Below are 7,685 nucleotides of genomic sequence, written 5' to 3'. Positions count from 1 at the left end.
TACACTGCAGCTGTCTTCAGACACTCCAGAAGAGGGCGTCAGATCTTGTTACGGATGGTTGTGAGCCACCATGTGGTTGCTGGGATTTGAACTCGGGACCTTCGGAAGAGCAGTCGGGTGCTCTTACCCACTGAGCCATCTCACCAGCCCGATAATTCTTTTTAGTTGCATTTCTTTATCATGTATGCGCACACTCAAGCGCAGACACTTGTGGAGGCCAGAGGACAACTGTGTGAAGCTGCTTCCTCCTTCCACCTCTGTGGTGTGGTTCCAGCTGAACTCAGAACCTCAGGACTGTCAGCCAGCACACGGACCTGCTGAAACATCTCGCAGGTTCCAGAGAGCGGTTTTTATAGATGAAAGGGGCGACATTTTCAAAAAGGCAGAGTAGGAACACCATATTGAAGCTACAAAGGAAGATTCCTTCCTGAGTCAACGGCTATGACCACCACGACAAGCTGGATCAGGAAAGGAGCCTGTCACTTGCAATTAGTTACCTTTTAGCAAATTGCTAAAGAGCAGTAAGGAAGCATTCACCACAGTCTTTTCTCTATTTTCAAAAACTGTTCTATACAAATTCTGTCCCACATTGTTTCTCTGTTACAAAGGGACTGAATGAATGACAACTTGAATTAAAAGAGAAAAATGATGGCTTTGTGAGTGAAGCCTAATGTCCAAGTATCAAAAACCATCTTAATGGAAGACTTCACAATCCCAAGTATTTCTTTCATTGCCTACAGCACACCAAGCATGAATAGTAGGAAGATGTGCAAGGATTCAGCCGTCTAAGGGTTTCTATCGCAGCAAAGAGACCATGGCAGCTGTTACAAAGGAAAACATTTCATTGGAGCTGGCTTATAGTTAAGAGGTTTAGTCCAGTATCATCATGGCGAGATGTTTGGTGGCATGCAGGCAGACCTGGTGCTGGAGAATGAACCAAGAGTTCTGTATTGGATCATCAGGAAGAGAGAGACACTGGGCCTGGCTTGAGCATCTTAAAACCTCAAAGTCTACCTCCAATGACTCACTTCCTCCAATGAAGCCACACCTCCTACTTGTATCATTCCCTGTGAGCCTAGGGGGCCATTTTCATTCAAACCCCCACAGCCATGTCTCTGACCTTCGAGGCTTGCAGGGCTGGAGATGTGGCTCAGTGGTTAAGAGCCTTTACAGCTCTCCCAGAGGACTCACGCTCAGTTCCCAGTACCTACATACTGCTCACAACCCAGTTACTCCAGTTCCAGGCTACAGGCACCTGCATGCATGGCTTGCACATAGTCACATGGGCACACACACATATAGTAAGTTTTTAAGAAAGAGGTGCAGGCCATGCCTTTAATCCCAAACACTTTAAGGCTATATAGTGAGAGGGACAGTTGTCTCCAAAAACTGTAGAAGAAAGATGAAAAATTTTATGGAGTCCAGCAAATATTATATCTTTTATCCTCCATCATTTCATTTCTGATGACATCATTGTATAGACTCCCATGATAACCAAGTGAACCAAGTACTTGGGAGGAGATGGAGAAGAGTCTGGACCCTCTTTGGTTGGGGAAGAAGCGAAGAAGGCTCTGTTGAGAAGATAACAGGAAGATTTGGACCATTTGCACTTGGCCAGAGAAACTTTGGAGTGCCCGAGAGATCTGAGGGAGAGGTGTCTGAGGAAGACAGGAGGCGTTGTGACTGAAGTGAACTGTTGAGCAGAAGAGCAAGGCCTTCAGAAGTTTGCTGGTTTCTGGTTTCATGCTTCGCTCTGAAGATCCCGTCTGCTGCCATCTGCTGGCTGGTGTGTGCACTGCAATCCCAGATTCCACCATACAAGCATCCCCAATAAAGCACCACCAGTCTTACAGTCTTTATTAAAGACTGCAGCAATACATTTGTAGTGAAACAGTCTTTCAGGGTGAGATGGCTTGGGAGTAAAAACCCTTGCCACCAGGTCTGAAGGACGAGAGTTCAATTTCCAGGACCTAAATGGTGGAAGGAGAGTAGTGACTCCTAGTAGTTGTCCTCTGACCTCCACACACATATCATAGCACACCCTCACATGCACACAAACACATGAAAAGGAAGACAGCTTAAAATGCCATTTTCTCCCCCCTACTCTCCTTTGTGGCCCTCCCTGGAGACTAAGTAGTTGCTACTTCCATAGGTTCAAGATTGTAAGTATGCTTGTATGGTACCAATTGTATAGTTAGTAAAAACTCACAATAACATAGGAAGCACATGTAAAGGGTGCAAAGGCTCACTACTGCAGCATTAGAACATTACAAAAGCACTCACACACCTCACCTTTTTTTCTTAAGAATGTGTGTCCAGGGGCTGGAGAGGTGGCTCAGTGGTTAATAATACTACTTTCTGCTCTTGGCAATGGACAGGAGTTCAGACCCCAGCACCCACAACTGGGTGGCTCACAAACACCAATGCCAGCCTCAGGGCATCTGACAACCTCTTTTGGCCTCCAGAGCACCTATTTGCACAGACACATAAATAAAATAAAATCTTTTTTTTTAAAAAAAGTATGTTTGTACAGCGTGCATGTGTGCGTGTTTTGTGTGTGTGTGTGTGTGTGCATGTTTGTGCACATGTGAGCACAGGCCTGTAGCAGAATGTCTTCAATTGCTCTCTACCTCATATTCTGAAGCAGAGTCTCACTCGTCCTGGAACTCAGTGTCTAGGCTAGTTCTGTTAGCTTGCTCAGGAGAGTGCATTCTATGTCAGCAATTGCTGCTTCACCCCTGAGCCACCTTCCTAACCCATCTGTTAGTCTGATATGATATTCTCAAATTGTCTCTGTAGAAATAACACATGAGCTAGAGAGGTGGCCTAGCAGTCAACAGTGTTTGCTGCTCTTCCAGAGGACCCAGGGAAGGAGAGAGGCTAACTGCCTGCTCTCCTCTTCAGCCAAGTCCAACCCCCAGGCTCACCCCCAGGTCTATAGCAGACCACATATTATGTCTTCTCCTCACTCTCTACCTCCATTCCCAGGGACTAAGCAGTTCATAGTGGAACATCCTGCTTTCCTCACTCCTGTGGACACCCTTACCTTCCCCAGCTCATCCCCATTCCAAAGTGTCAGCTTTCAATATCCAGAAGCACATTTTACCTGGAACCCCCACCTTTCAGGTGACCACACCTATCAGGACCACAGAAGAATTTTCTATCAGGCAACGCACAACCACTACATTCTCCTGAGAGCCAGAGAGGGCTACAGAAACTTAGGAACAACACGTGGACCCAACAAAGACCCAACCAGATATCAGCACCTAAAATTACAACCTTTCCAATCCCAGGTGCTTAGATGCCATCGTAAAAACACAGTCAGTAACAGCCAGGACAATATGTCTCCACTAGAGCCCAGCAGCCCTACCATAGCAGGGCCTGAGTGTTCCAACATAGCTGAAGCCTAAGAAAAAGACCTTAAAGCAGCCTTATGGATATGGTAGAGGTCCTTAAAGAGGACATGAGTGGGTCCCTTTAGAAATCTATACAAACACAAACAGTGGAAGGAAATAAGAGAAACCATTCAAGACCTGAAAAAGGAAACTGGATCAATAAAGAAAACCCAAACTGAAAAATTTAGGAACTCTAACAGGAGCCACAGAGGTACCCCTCACCACAAAATACAAGAGATGAAAAAGAGAATCTCAGGTGATGGAGACAGGTTAGTAGAAATGAATACATCATTCAAAGAAAATATTAAATCTAAAAAACTCCTGGCACAAAGCATCCAGGGTCCCTGGGTCACCATAAGAAAACCAAATCTAAGAATAACAGGAACTGAGAAAAGAGAAGAAACCCAGGCCAAAGGCACAGTACATATTGTCAACAAAATCATAAAAGAATAATTTTTTTTATCCTAAAGACACCTTCTATCAAGATACAGGAAACATACAGAGCACCAAGTAGACTGGGCCAGAAAAGAAAACCCTCTTACCACACATACTCAAGACGCTAAACGTGTAGAACAAAGAAAGAATATTAAAAGCTGCAAGGGAAAAAGGCCAAGTAACATATAAAGGCAGGCCTGTTAGAGACTTGACTTCTCTGTGGAGACTGTAAAAACCAGAAGAGTCTGGACAGATGTGCTGCCAACTCTAAGAGACCACAGATGCTAGCCTAGACTACTATACCTGGCAATATTTTCAATCGCTATAATTGGCAGAAAGAAGACATTCCATGATAAAACCAAATTTTAGAAATATCTATCTACAAATCCATCTCTACGGAAGATGCTAGAAGGAAAACTCCAACCTAAAGAGGTTACCCATACTCAAGAAAATACAAGGAATAAATAATCCCAGACTAGCAAATCAAAAGGGGAGACACACACACACACACACACACACACACACACACGAACAATACAGTAACAGGAATTAACCGTCATTGTTCATTGATATCTCTCAACATCTATGGTATCAATTCCCCCAATAAAAGACACAGACTAACAGAATGGATGTAAAAGCAGAATCCATCTTTCTGCTGCATCCAAGAAATACACATTAATAGCAAGGGTAGACATTACTCCAGGGTGGATGGAAAAGAGTATTATAAGCAAATGGACCTAAGAAACAAGCTGGTGTAGCCATTTTAATTTTCAAAATAACAGACTTCAAACCAAAACTAATCAGAAGAGATAGGGAAGGGCACTACATAGTCATCAAAGAAAAAGTCCACCGAGAAGACATTGCAACTTTCAAGAGCTATGTACCAAACACAAGTGTACCCAAGTTCATAACTGCTAGGGCTTAATCACATATTGAGCCTCACACACTGATAGTGGAAGACTTCAATACTCCACTCTCCCCAATAGACAGGTCATCCAGACAAAAACTAAATAGAGAAATGCTGAAGCTAACTGAGGCTATAAACCAAAAGGACCTAACCTATTAACAGAACCTTTTACACAAACACATATACTTTTTTCTCAGCACCTCGGTACTTTCTCCAAAATTGGCCATATGCTTAGACACAAAGCAAGTCTCAATAGATAGAAGAAAATCAGAATAGCACCCTGCATCCTATCTGACCACAGTGGATTTAAAGTGGGATATAACCACCAGCAGAAACCACAGAAAGTTTACAAACTCACAGACATGGAACAATTCATGACTGAATGAAAAAAAAAAAAAATGGGTCAAGAAAGAAGTGAATGTGCTGGCTAGTTTTATGTCAACTTGACCCAAGCTACAGTTGTCTGAAAGGAGAGCACCTCAGTTGAGCAAATGCCTCCACAAGATCTGGCTGTAGAGCATTTTCTTAGAGATTGGTGGGCCAGGGCCCAGACCGTTGTAACTGGGGCCATCCCTGTGCAGGAGGCCCTCGGTTCTGTAAGAGAGCAGGCTGAGAAAGCCACAAAGAGCAAGCCAGTAAGCAGCAACCCTCCATCAGCTCTGCCTCTAGGGTCCTGCTCTGTTTGAGTTTTTGTCTTGACTTCCTTTGATAATGATCAGTGTAAATGAAATAAACCCTTTCCTCCCCAAGTTGCTTTGGTCATGGTGTTTCATCACACCCCAGTACTAATCCTAACCAAGACAATTAAAGACTGTCTCGAAATGAATGAAAATTAATATGCAACATACCCAAAATTATAGCATGTAAAGTAAAACTCTGACTGTCCTGGAACTCAGTCTGTAGACCAGGCTGGCCTCAAACTCAGAAATCTGCCTGCCTCTGCCTCCCAAGAGCTGGGATTAAAGGCTTGTGCCACCACCACCCAGCTAGGAAGGCAGTTCTTAAAAAACAAGTTCATAGCACTAAATGTCTACATTGGCCAGCCTGGTCTACAAAGTGAGTTCAAGGACAGCCAGGGCTATACAGAGAACCCCTGTCTCGAAAAACCTAAATCAATCAATCAATAATCAATCAATAAAACAAAAGGAAAAGTCCAAGAGGTCTCATACTAGCAACTTAACTGCTCTAGAACAAGAAGAAGGCACACCCAAATGTGTAGGTGGCAAGGCATAATCGAGCTCAGGGCTGAGATCAATGGAAACAAACAAACACACAAGGAAAAATGACACGAATAGTCAGCAAAACAAAGAGTTTGGGTGTTTTGTTCTGTTTTGTTTTTGAGAAAAACAGTAAGATTGACAAGCTGTTATCCAAATTAACTAAAAGGCCTAGAGAGAAGATACAAATTAGCAAAGTCAGAAATGAAAAGGGGCACAACAGACTCTCAGAGAATGCATATTTAAAGGACTGTACTATGCCTTTAATCCCAGCACTCGGGAGGCAGAAGGCAGACAGATTTCTGAGTTTGAGGCCAGCCTGGTCTACAGAGTGAGTTGCAGGACAGCCAGGGCTATATAGAGAAACCCTGTCTCAAAAAAACAAACAAACAAACAAACAAACAGAAACAAACAAACAAAAAACCCCACTGTACTCCACCAAATTGGGAAGTCAAAAAGAAATGAATAACTTTCTAGATACATGCCATTTATGAAAGTTAAATCAAGACCAGATAAACAATCTAAGCAGACCTATAACCCCTAAAGAAATAGAAGCCGTCATTAAAAGCCTCTAAAGCAAAACAAACAAAAAACCCAAGCCCAGAGTTAGCCATTTTAAGTGCAGAGTTCTTCCAGACTTTCAAAGAAGAGTTAATGCCAACACTCATCAAATTATTTCACCAAATAGAAACAGAAGAAACATTGCTGCATTCATTTCATGAGACAACAATTACCCTGCAACCAAATCACATAAAACCCCAAGAAAGAATATTACAGACTAATTCCCTGTTTGAACATAAATATAAAAATTCTCCATAAAATACTTGCAAAATAGATTCAAGAAAACATTAAAGAGACCATCCACCATGATCAAGTTAGGCTTCATCCCAGAAATGCAAGGATTGTTTAATACACTAAAACCAATAAATGTAATCCACCGTATAAGCAGACTAACTACAGAGCCCACACGAGCATCTCATTGGATGAAGAAAGGCCTATGACAAAGCCCAGCACCTCCTCAGGACACAAGTCTTAGGGAGATCAGGGATAGTAGAGGCACCTTAACATTTTTTAAAAGGCAGTTTACAGCAAACCCATAGCCAACATCAACTTGGAGAGAAATTCAAAGCAGTTTCACCAAAATCAGGAACAAAACAAGGTTGTCCACTCTCTCTATACCTATTCGATATAGTACTTGAAGTCTTCTCTAGAACAAAAAGACAATTGAAGGAGATCAAGAAGATATAAAGATAGAAATTGGAAAGGAAGAAGTCAAAGTATCTTTATTTGTAGGTGGATATGATAGCATATATAGATGGCTCTAAAAATTCCACTGGGGAACTCCTACAACTGATAAACACTTTCAGCAAAGTGGCTGGATGCAAAATTAACTCACCAAAATCTGTACCCTCCCACATACAAATGACAAATGGACTGAGGGAGAAATCGGGGAATCAATGCCCTTCTCAATAGCCTCAAATAATAGAAAATATCTCAGGGTAACTCTAGTCAAGCAAGCCAAAAAACTTATATAAAAACGTCAAGTCATTAAAGAAAGACATTGAAGAAGATGTGAGAAAAATGGGAAAGATCTCTCATGCACATTAACACTAGAATTAATATAGTAAAAATGAGCCAGGCGTGGTGGTGCACGCCTTTAATCCCAGCACTTGGGAGGCAGAGGCAGGTGGATTTCTGAGTTTGAGGCCAGCCTGGTCTACAGAGTGAGTT

This window comes from Mus pahari, chromosome 22 (genome assembly GCF_900095145.1).
Source record: "Mus pahari chromosome 22, PAHARI_EIJ_v1.1, whole genome shotgun sequence".
Lineage (NCBI taxonomy): Eukaryota > Metazoa > Chordata > Mammalia > Rodentia > Muridae > Mus > Mus pahari.
This window is presented reverse-complemented; position numbering follows the sequence as displayed.